At 35.0% G+C, this 13,067-nt stretch overlaps 1 pseudogene; it reads left to right on the top strand.

Moving 5' to 3' along the window:
* The window catches only part of LOC145243084 (5S ribosomal RNA), a 117-nt pseudogene extending 87 nt beyond the window's left edge, over positions 1–30 (top strand).
* Positions 31–13,067: the final 13,037 nt, after the last annotated feature.

Below are 13,067 nucleotides of genomic sequence, written 5' to 3'. Positions count from 1 at the left end.
ACCATTTGAGAATTCTAGGCGCTGTATGTGCTCTCCGCTTATCTCGGCATTTGTTTTCCAGTCGTCCTGTACTTCACTTGCCACTGGTATTTAGCAATGTCGTTTCAGGAGAGGTGGTGAATGCCAATAAGATAGCACTCATAAACTCTCATCACTGAAAAGATAAATGAAAGTATGTATATATATATATATGTATATATATATATATGTGTGTTTGTGTGTGTGTGTGTCTGTCTGTCTGTCTCTGTGTCTTATACCTTTTAGCAAAACTTATTTTTGTTTTCAGAGTTTTATGTAAATAATTTTCGCAAACATATGTGTGTGTGTGTGTTTAAATGCCATCAAGCAGACATGCACATAACTGTACAAGTACATTACCTCGAAGAATGACAATATCAGTGATACATTTCCTTTTGTCTTTACGTAAATCTGAGAGTCGCACGCACGCTCCCGGCTTTGCGTACACTCCCGCAAACTTTTGCAGACAAACCACAAGTATTGTATTGAACTTCCCCCTCCCCTGGCGCTTCTTCCTGAAGTTCTCAATTTCCATCTTTGACAATAGAATATGAAGAGCGTCGGCATCCATTAGCCGCCAACGGCAATTGCTTGAAAGATGTACGTTTGTGTGTTTGCAGGGACATCAAACAAAAACGATGGGCACAGAAAAGGAAAAAGAAAAGACGGTAGAATGGATTTGACATGAAATGTTTGGAATAAGTAATTAATTTTTAAAATATGAGTAACAATCTGAAAAAAAAAGAATTTAGTGAGAGAACGAGAAAATGAAAGAAAAACAGGAACAATGAAAAAACGAAAAAAAAGTTTGAGTTAAAAAAATGATAGAGCAAAATAATGGAAGACGAAATGTTAGGAAATTAGACAAAAAAAAAAAAAAAAAAAAAACCAAAAAGAAGAATATTTAATTAAAAACATACTAAGGAAAAGTTAAGAATTAAAGAAAATAAAAGAAAGAGAGAAAGAATCAGATGAAAGAAAAGTTTTAACGTTATCCAACACGTTTCAAAACGTATACAAAGAACAAGAAATAACTTTAATTCGCTTTTTCCGTTGTAACAACAACATTCCGGCCATTCGTGACTTCTCATTACGGCTGTAACGTCATCTACGTCTCTAACGTTGCTCTCGAATGTCATCCACGCCGATAACGCGATAGTCTTCTCGAATGTGCTCTTTTCCCTTTATAGTTTTTTTTCTTTATCGGTGACGTCACTTCACATGCATTTACATACGCGCGTCTGCGCTCTTTTACAACGATAAATACAAGAATAAAGGATTAAAAGGAAAAACGATTGGATAAAAAAAATGATAGGATGAAATAAATATGCGGGACTGAAAGAATGACAAAACGATAAAAATAAGATTGGTTGAAAGAATTAAAGAAACAACGAATTTATGGTCAAGTTAAGGAAAGGAAGAAACGTTTGGTAAAAGAAGAAAAAATATAATGAAGAAGAATTGAGTGGAAAAAAGAATGACAGAATTAAAGAAAAACAGTTGAGTGAAAAATAATGAATAATAAAGGGTGAATGAAAGTATGAAACAAGGATAATTATGTTGAAGAATTAAAAGAAGAAAGAAAAACGTCTGGATGTAATAATGAAAAAAAAATGGCCGAAATAATGATTGATTAGAATAATGATTAAGTAAAAAACATGACAAACAGTGAACGAGGCATAAAAATGACTAAGTTCAGCAATTTGCCCCCGCCCCATTTAGCCCCAAAATTCCCCAGGGGATGTCAAATCCTGGTGAAAATGAACAAACGGTGCAGTTTTGAGCCTTAACATATGTAAATTTGAGTTCTGCACCATGCAGAAAAAGAAATGACTAAGTCCATCATTTCCTCCCCCTCCCATTTCACCCCAAAAATCCCCAAGGCCTTAACATATTTAAATTTGAGTTCAACACTATGAAAAACTGCTAAATGGACATATACAGAAAATTTGGGACAAATATGATAAAAAAGTCATAAAAATTGAGTCTTTTTATTTGCCCTAAAAGAGCCCCTAGGTCACACCCAAGAATTATCGCGAAGTATGGACAAACAAAATTATATAGAAATCAGTTAGCTACAACTTTTCATAAAGTTTTATAAAAATCCAAGGCATCATTTTTTTTAATAAGCACAAAAGTGTCAATTTTAGCCATTTTAACCTGAAAGGCACCTCTAGGTGAACTACCGGAGTTTTCCCGGAAAATTCGTTCTGTTACTTTTTTTTTACTGATATCATGTTTAATGTTCGTGCAAAATTAAAAACAAATTCTAAGGTGTAATTATTGAGAAAAGTGCGGACAGACGAACGCACGAACGGACGAACGGACGAACGGACGAACGGACAAAGGTCAACTTCCAGGTCCACCCTTCTTTTTGTCCGGGGACCAAAAAAAAAACAAAAAAACAAGGAAAACTATGCAAAATTGAAGAGAAAGAAAGAGTAAGAAATACAGAAAGAAAGAAAGAAAGAAAGAAAAAAGGATAAATGAATGAAAAATAATGCGCTACAAAAAACATACATTTTTATTTTAGTATATAGAAAATTTTAAGATATATTGCAAAAAGAAAAGACTAAATTTTAGCCTGACAGACCAAGAAAAAATCGCTCATAATAACAAGAAAAAAAAACGCATATAAAAAAGAAATATTCATAAAAAAGATGACGAATAAAAGAAACAAGAGTTAAGATAAAAAGAACAAAACATGAATGATCACAAGAAAGAATGGTATATTGCTGTGACCTTCCACATAACCAAAGACCGGATGTAAACTGTCGGGAGATTAAGGTTCACACGTGACATGCATGGGATTGTGTAAGCGCCAGAAGCGGAACAATCGCATAGAATGTTGAGAAATTCTGAACTGGGTTTTGACGAGATATTCGACGAGATAAAAAGTTGAAAAGAGTTAAAGCTCTCAGTATGTCTGCCTGTATACCTGTCTGCCTGCCTGTTTGTCTGTCTGTCTGTCTTTCTCTTTTCCTCCCCCTCCCTCTCTCTCTCTCTCTCTCTCTCTCTTTCTCTCTTTCTTTTCACTATTGGGAATGTCCAATCTGTTAATTACAAAACCGAATTTTGTTGAACGGAGGATTATTACATACTTCATTTTTACATCAAATCATCATGTAAAGAAGTAACTGTCGATTCCTTGTGAATGGGTCGCTAATTGTAGGCCTTAAAATAATGACATAAGCCTCGTCCAACTGCCAACCATTCCTTGATTTAGGGTTCGACAACATCGCAAGAAATTCAACAGCAGTGTTAGAGTATGACGCTAGCAACAGAGTAAAAGTTACGATAACACAATTATAGATAATAAATCTTGCAGTCAGTTTCCGGACTTGAAAATTATAAAGGTATATAGAAAAGTAAATGATCTCTTTGTATACTACAGAGCCACCACTCATCAAAGTCCAAAGCCACTCAAGGATAAGGATTAATGAGTGTCAGGCGATTATGATTAAAGATGGTGGAAATTGAATAGAAATTAATTATTTAAGATGACGGCTCATGACGAAATTGCTTACGTTAATTCCAGTAAAACAACTGGTCTTGACGGTATTTCAGTCATAGTGCTAAAAAAGCTTCAACCGTATTTAAAAATTTCGATCGGTCATCTCCCTCTAAGTACAGACCAATCAGTCTCCTGTGCATCATAAGTAAGTTCTTGGAAGCTTTGATAAACAGAGAAGTGGTCAACTACCTCAGCAAATATAACCTGCTCAGTAACATGCAATATGGTTTCCGTCCTGCGAGATCTACAGCTGATGTACTAGCTGCTATATCACGTAGGATTAGTTAATCTCACGACGGGTCTTTTTTTTCTAGAGCAATAGCTCTTGACATATCAAGGGCGTTTGATTGAGTATGCCGTAACGATCTACTTCACAAGATCGACACCTATAAAGTATCTGGAAATGTTCTCTCAGTTATTAAATCCTTTTCCTTTGATATGCTTATGAGAGTATTTGTTGATGGGCAAAAATCAGAATCTCATAGTGGCGTCCCTCAAGGTTCCATTTTGGGCCCAGCTTTCTTCCTGATCTTCGTCAATGATCTCCCAAATCACATTCTTAAATCATTCGTAGACATTTATGCAGTCAACACCACAGTATATGGCAACTCTTAAAAGGCCGGCAATGACCAAAGCCTTTCTGATTCTTTCTCTTCTGATCGTGAGAACGTAATGTAATGGGGAAAAAGGTGGCTGGTTAATTTTAACGCATGGGAAACCAAGTTTCTCTCCTTTCATCATAAACGCTCTGACTCCCATAACGCTCCAACTGAAATAAGTGGCTCTAGTCTTTGGGAAGCTCCATATCTTGACAAACTTCTGGAACTAACCTTCACTTCTTATCTGAAATGGGACATATACATCAAATCTGTTATCAAGATCGCTGGAAAAATGGGTATACCACTCTATTACTCCAACAGGTATCTCGCTATAAATGCAATCCTCTACCTGTATAAGAGCCAGGTACACGCTAAAATGGAGTACTGTTGCCACATCATGGCAGGAGTAGCTCAGCGCACCATATCCAACCTTGATAACTGGCTTCGAAACCTAGTAGGTGATGCCCTTTTCTCTTTCATGCAAGCTCTGTTCTACAAAAGAGACGTTGCGATCCCGTGTCTGCGCTATCTTTATTTTCATGGCAAGTGAACTCCAATCTATGCCCCCCCCTTGCCAAACTTTAACAAAAAGAAAAACAGTCGTTTAGTTACAACCATTATATACGGTTTGTCTTACTCTCAACGTGTGCCTGAATCTAAACGCAGTTTGCATGAACACAGCTTCTTTCCCATAACTGCCTCCCTGTGGCACACTATTCCGTTGGTCTGCTTCCCAGTTGAACACAACATGGTAGCCTTCAAACCCAATGTAAATTCTACGCAATTCACCCCATTGACTATTACTACACTACCAACTTACATTCATTAACTCTTATCCTCGAGTGGCTTTCGGGCCTTGATAAGTGGTGATTCCAAAGTAAAAAAGAATAAAGTATGAGAAACCCTTGGAATGTAATGATGGATGGTATTATCAGAACACTGTACTACTACTACTACTACTACTACTACTACTACTACTACTAATAATAATAATAATAATAATAATAATAATAATGATAATAATAATAATAATAATAATAATAATAATCAATCCACGGATGAGCAGTTCTGGATAAAAAAGTTTTGCTCATGGAATTTTCGTTTGATTTTAGGCAAAAATAGAGAGAAGTAAGGGAAATTGTTGATATTGGTTGTAGCTAGGCGAGTGTTTTCCGTGAATGTCTTACAGGAGGGCATAGAGTGAAGTTCGGTCGAGCATCTGCCATGACAATTACAAGAGAGCAGAGATAGGCTCACAACGTCTCTTTCGCGAGATGTGAAAAGAGCATCGTCCACCAGATTTAGGAGTCGGTGTGTGACCTTGTCCAGGCAGGAAAGGAGTGCTCTAAGCAGCCCCTCCTCAGATATGGAAACAGTACTCCAGCTTAGAGTGCATTTAGAAGATTGCATAGGGAGTACGATACTTTCTGGAGCGTTTGAATGATCTAACCATTTTTTTTTTTTGCATTTCTATTAGAGTTATTTATTGTATATTTGCCCCACCCATTAGCGTCGTTAACTATACTACACTTTCATCCGGCTCGTTTTAAAATGAAATATCATATACGAACAAAAAAAAAACAAAAAAAAAAGCTGACAAACAGGAAAGAAAACATTGCAATTCATTAAGATTAATAAATAAAAGAAACAAAAAAGATAAAATATTTTAAAATTAAAAGAAAACAAATATTTGTAACCATCATAATGTATTGCACACGATATCGGCGCCTTCTCCATCCATCCATATCGCCTCTCTAACCCACAGCAGTCAAGATAAAATTAGATTACCACAGAACAAAACTACAGAACGCCATCAAAAATCTAATCAAATTTGTGGAAAAGATGAGAGAAGATATGAAAAAAGATAAAAAAAAAATATTGATAAAATAAAGACGAATCATTAAAAAATATACTAATAATAATAATAATAATAATAATAATAATAATAATCATATTATTAATAATAATAATAACAACAACAAAGTGGCAATATGGCGGCAAATGAATTGCGGAATATACAAATAAAATTAAAACTGATTGAAAATCTAAAAGAGGAGATAACACGGAATCAAATAAAAGAAATGAAAAGTTGAATTCAATAGAAAATAAGAACAGAGAAAATCTAAAAAAAACAATTACACTGAAATATGATTTAAAAAAAAATGAATAGCATGACAGATACTAGAAGTTAAGTGCAACAGAATATTCAGAATGAATTATCAAACAGTTTGAATGACACTTTGAAACAGCAAACGAATAAAAGACGGAATAAGTCGACGGTTTGATAGAAATTGAACTGAATAAAAATTAATAGAATGATATTAGAAATAAAAGAGACACGTCAAAGGATACACATTAAAATGCGATAGAAGAGAATAGACAATGGCTTTTTGCGACGATTGTGAAACACGTCGGGCGGCCTATGAAGAGTCATCACCGAAAAGAGAATTCCAGAAATTTACGAGGTGAAAAGGCTTCCGGGAGAGAAAAAAAAAAAAAGAAGATATAAAAATGACAAATAATACATTTTCTGGTTTTCTGGTGAAATGACTTTGAAAAAATGTGTGAAATAGTTGTTAAGAGATGCGAAACGCTTAGTAGAATTAGTGATGGCCCAGTCTTCTCTAAAAAAAAAAAATGATAGGAATTTTAAGGTGACTCTTGATTTGATTTTTAAACAGAAGCGCTTAAAATAAATTCAAATCAGATGAAATGATATTGTATCACATGGGCAAATACTGAGTGGAACGATAAATTTGTCGATCTAAAGAAAACAAGACTACAACTTTATTTCAAAACTATTGAAAAAAATCAATACAGGTAACTTGATTATTTAGTAGAGCTGACAACTATTTAATATAGCTGCCTTCAGCAGCAATCACCGTCTCGACACGGGTTCGGAACTGGGAGCATGCTGTTTCCACAAGCGCTGGTGAGAGATCGGCACACTCGGCGGGTGACGGCAATCAGGCTGGCTTTGGTGTTGTGAAAAGCCATATTGGTGATGTTCTCGACGTAGTCCAGCCGATTCAGGTCGGGGGAGGATGGATGGCCAATGACAGAAGGGTACACAATCGTGGCAGTCCTTCTGAAGTCAAGCCTGTGTCTCTTTGGACTTTTGTGGGTCGGCGTCGAGTCCTACTGCCGTACCCAGGGTGTGCCAGAGATCACCTGATTGCATCAGGGGATCACCACCCGCTTCAGCACATCCAGGTACACTTTTGTGTTGATCATCAAGCCGGCTTCGAAGATGTCAGGTGGCATGATTTGGTACTCATTCAAAATCACACCAAAGACCATAATCGTGACCGGAAGCTTTGCTGAGCTGTGCCCTCAAGCGGTGAACTATCCGAATGTACATTTTGGGAGTGCTGGCAATGGACCTGTTATAATAAATTGGATCGATAGAGAGGATGAATTGCTCAGCGGCGCATATCCGAATCGCTCGTTAAACATTGTGTCACTTTCAGACATGATAGAAAGTTTCAATCGTTCTTGGGATTTGCATACAGTTGACCAACTAGTAGATGGGCTGCACCATAAAAAGAAAATCGGTTTTCATTAATACGGAAATTGAATCATGTCTTTCTAGGGCAACAATTTTATCATTCCATCTTGTATACAGAGAAAGGTTTTTGTTTAAAAAGTTGAGCTATTCTCATATACACTTGTGCCCGATATTATTCATACCCCCCTTGAAAATTGAGTTTATTAGGTGTAACTTTGTAAGAATTTATTGTTTACGTCCATATTGGTACATATTCTTAATAAACCTCTTCTGATCATTTTCGTCATTTTAAAATCTCGGGATACTTGTAATAAAAGAAATATACAGCTATTTATAAAATCTGCAATGTTCAAAAATAATCATACCCCCTTATTTTTTCAGTATTAATCGAGTTTCTGACTGTTTGTTTCCTGTTTGATTCTTATTTTGAATGCTTTTATACAACCTTTGATTAATTTCATTTCGTTTTTTTGCATTTTTCAGAAATTAAAATGATATCAACTGAAAACCAATAAAAGAATAAAAATTATTAGAATGGGGAAGAAAAAAGAGCTTAGTAATGATCTTAGGACTAAAATTGTGAATTCACATAAGGATGGTTTAGGTTACAAGTCAATTTCCAAGAAATTTGAGGTTCCTACAGCAACAGTACAGAGCATCATCAAAAAATTCCAGAGCCACCACACAACAAACAACTTGATTGGTAGAGGAAGGAAAAGGAAACTGTCTGCTAGAGCCACCAGGAATATTGTAAGAAGTGTTAATGCAAATCCATCCACCATTACTTAGGACATTTTAGAAAATCTGGAGTCTTCTGGCATAAAAATATCAAGGCAAACATTGCAAAGGACTCTGCATGAAAATGGTCTGAAAGGAAGAAGACCAAGGACTCCATTGCACACCGGAAAACACCTTGTAGCACGTCTAATGTTTGCTAGGACCCATGTGAATTCTCCAGAGTCCGTTTTCTCAAGTATTTCGTGGACTGACGAAACAAAAATTGAATTGTTTGGCCATATGGATGCTTCTTACGTTTGGAGGAAGAAAGGAGAAGCTTACAACCCACAGAACACCATACCCACGGTGAAACATGGTGGTGGTAGCCTAATGTTTTGGGGCTCCTTTTTGGCTAGTGGTCCAGGTAGTTTGGTCAAGATAGATGGAACCATGAAGAAGGAGCAATATTTGGAGATACTCCAGAAAAACATTAGACAGGATGCGGAGAAGCTCCATTTAGGACCAAACTGGATCCTTCAACAGGATAATTATCCAAAACATACTGCCAAAATAGTCAAGAAATGGTTTGAGGATAATCAAATTAATGTTTTGGAATGGCCTAGCCAGAGTCCCGACCTGAACCCTATCGAAAACCTCTGGCACATATTGAAAACTGAGGTTAAAAAGCGGAAACCTAGAAATTTGAGGGATTTGGAGAACTACTGCATTGAAGAATGGTCAAAAATCAGTGTTGATGCTTGTAAAAACCTTATTGATAAATATCCAAAACGGTTACAAGCAGTTATTAAGAATAAAGGGCATGCTATTGACTATTAGTAAGAGAGGTATGAATAATTTTGAACTAATGCCATTATTGTTTTTCTTTGTATAATGTTTCAAACTTGCATAATTTATTTATTTGTTGAGTTTAAATTAAATGCTTATGCTTGATTTATTGTTTGAAATCCCTTTAATATTGTCTACCTTCTGGTTTGAGCAATATTCTTATAGAAATCTCAAAGATCCGAGGGGTATGAATAATATCGGGCACAAGTGTATATATATATATATATATATATATATATATATATATATATAACGTCCATTAATATCTCTTCCTCGTAGTTGTCCCAACTCGAATGGAATATATTTTCCCATGGGTTGGACTTGTACATTCCCCCTTCTAACCCCGGACGTGAAGAGATTTATTCTGAATTAGAAGTCTTTTTTGCTCAATTAGCTAGACTTTCCCTTGTTTCCGACAGTAAGGTAAGTGACCTTAAGGCGAAATTGATATATATATATATATATATATATATATATATATATATATATATATATATATATATATATATATATATATATATATATAAAATATTGCTCATTCATATGCAGGTACACCTGTCTCGTTTAGTGAATCAAAATGGCGAAATGAACATTTCCATACCATCAAAACACATCGCCAGAATAAATTACTATCCCTAAACCTGACGAAGTTTCTGGTGTTGTTATACTTGACCACCAGGATTATGTCAACACCTTCCGTTTTCTTGACGTATATCTACTGTAAACCTACGTTCACTGTTCTCTGCACACGTTGGGACTCTTTTTGCCCCACGAAACAAAAATATAATCTTATCAACACTCCTATCCATGAAGCTTGTATGATATGTTCAGAGACCAAATTAAATGATGAAGTCAAATTTATTACCAAGACTCTTTGCAATAATGATTTTAGATTGCAAATCGTAGAATCTACAATGAGAAATAACATTTCTAATTTCAACAAAATCAAACAGGCATCTGTTGACAAATACCCTATCTACCTACGCCTACCTTGGCTAGGTAATATTAGTGATAGATTTGCCAAGAAAATTTCTTCTGTCGTACAACAATGTTACTTTACATCAAATACCCGTGTTGTTTTTTCTTGTAAACCCATTTTATCTTCCATTTGTAAAGACGCCCCCCCCCTAATTCCATTATTTATTTATTCAAATGTAGCTGCGGGGTGCGCTACATTGGAAGAACGCCTCAAAGATTAGATAATAGGGTAAAACAACATGTTTCATCCAACATTTGAAATGGAAACTACCTACGTTCGGACGTTTTGAGCAATACCCATGGCTCATCTATAGGAGAGCATCTTATAAAAAAAGTCGTATTTGTGCTTCGAATTATAATGCTGACTTTTTCCATTCTTAGCAGGTCGCATTCTCTCTACCATCTCATAATTCTAGAAACTACATATATTAAGACTCTGAAACCTTCTCTTTGCAAACAAAAAGAGAATATCTTAGGGCTTCATCTAGTTTCTATTTAATAATTAGTTTCCCTCTGCTTTTTTCCCCTGCTTTTCCATCTCCATTTCATTGTTTACCCCCCCCCTTTTTTCCTTTTTAAAACGTAATTAAGCTCGATTTAAGCTCTGTTGAGCGGGCTTCGAAACTGGTCAGCTGACGTATTCATTTTTATTTTTTAATTTTACGATCTAAAATAAAGAATGTTTTCGAACAGGTTTAGAATTGGTCTTTACAGAGTCATAATCTCTCTACATATATACTAGCAGTTAAGCCAGGCTTTGTTCGGGCCCTATGTACTGTTTATATCTTTATGTGCATATGTGTATGTATGCATACATATATATATATATATATATATATATATATATATATATATATATATATGTTTGACGCCTGTCCAGGTAACCTGTATCTAAAATTTAAAGTGTTTTGACCCAAAATTGGCGGAGGAGTTTGGTAGAGTCTGAAAAGGTAAATTCTTTCAACTTTGACCTCTTGGCAGCCAACTTTTCGCCCCATAACTGATTAAAAAGTTTGCTGCATGTCTAAATATCCTTTATCTAAAATTTAAAATGTTCAGACCTAAAATTTGATGAATAGATTGCTAGATACCGCAAAGGTCAAATCTTTTCAACCTTGACCCCTTTGGCAGCCAAATGAATACACTTTATGTAAAATGGCAAATGTTTAGAAGAAAAACTGGTTAAGGTCAATTAAAAAAAAATTTACTACATTTTTGACCCCTTAACATTTACTGTTTTGGGCTGAAATCAATTAAAAAAGTTAAATCCATGTCCAAGAAACCTACATCTAAAATTTCATGTGTTTAGACCAAAATTTTGCGAAGGAGTTTGATAGTTTTCAAAGGTTTAATCGTTGAACTTCGAACCCATCGACAGCCAAATTTCTGGCCGAAAATCGAATAAATTTATTTCTCAAAATCTTATTACCCCTTATGTCAAATCTCGAGTCTGTAGACTGAAAATTGACAGAGTAATTTGGTAGGGAAATGTACACACACAGACAGACACACACACACAGACAATTTCACTTATATATATATATATATATATATGTGTGTGTGTGTGTTCGTGTGTGTGTGCGTGTGTGTGTGTATATACACTTTTTATTTGGTTTTACATAAGCATTAATATGTCGCTACACATACACATTCATGAGCATGTTTCGGTCAGCTACTTACTAGTAACTAGAGATTTCTTCGGGCGATATAGCTTATTCGGCTGCACAAGAAATTGATTTCTTGTGGTATCTAGTTACTAGTAACTACCTAACTGAAACATGCTCATGGATATGTAGCGACATATTAATGTTTATGTAAAAAGAAATAAAAAGTATATCTTTCCCTACTTTCGTATTGTATTAACCTCGTTTAAACTACGTTGGTTATTTTTCATCCGGAAATATTAACCTGGAATTAATATATATATATATATATATATATATATATATATATATATATATATATATATATATATATTCCTCCAAAACCTCTGGCGTTAATGGTAGGGGGGCGGAGAAACAAAAACTTGCTGCTATCGTTTCAAATAATCTGAAATAACAACAAAGGGAGACTTGATTCCAAATATTTCTCATATGTTATATCTCCCCTCTTTAGTTTTCATACATAAAGTCACTTTCACAGTGCACAAGGCGTATTTGATACTGGAGATATTCGTACTTGTACCCTATTTCCAAAAGAGGGGAGATATAACATATGAGAAATATTGGGAATCAAGTCTCCCCTTGCTTTTATTTCAGATCATTTGTAACCATTGCAGCAATTTTTTGTCTTTCTTCTATCAAGGTCAGAGATTTTGGGGAAATATCGGATATTTTGTAATTCATATGGAAAAGTAGGAAAACAAAAGACTATGATTGAAGTATTGGTAAAAGTTCAGTATCTTTCCACCCATGAAAAACCCTTTTAAATTACCACTATCATAGGTTTCCCAGTGCGCTGAAAACGAAAATAATAGTGAAAAAAAAAAAAAAAAAAAAAAACAGGAAACGAGTAGTTCCCAAAATATAAAGAAATTATAATGTGGGGGATTATTTTTCTATATTAATTTAACGTAAAATAAACATCCACTTTATAGCCCAGGTGGCTATAAAGTGGGTGCTCATTTTACGTTGAATTAATATTGAAATATGATCCCTCATATCTTGCAACAGTAATGTGCCACCTTAGACTTAAAACTTATAACATTTCCCCAGAAAGTGGCGTATCTACATATGGATATATGGACTACGCGTCGAAAAATTGAAATGCTCATACCTTTCGTTCTACGGGTCGACACTACATAAGAATTTGCAGGCTATTAAAAGATAATAATAATATTCTATGGTTAAAATTGTATGACAATTGATTGAAAAGAACCTATACTTTC

The sequence above is a fragment of the Euprymna scolopes genome, chromosome 21 (assembly GCF_053919585.1).
Source record: "Euprymna scolopes isolate OS-2025 chromosome 21, ASM5391958v1, whole genome shotgun sequence".
NCBI lineage: Eukaryota > Metazoa > Mollusca > Cephalopoda > Sepiida > Sepiolidae > Euprymna > Euprymna scolopes.
This window is presented reverse-complemented; position numbering and strand designations above follow the sequence as displayed.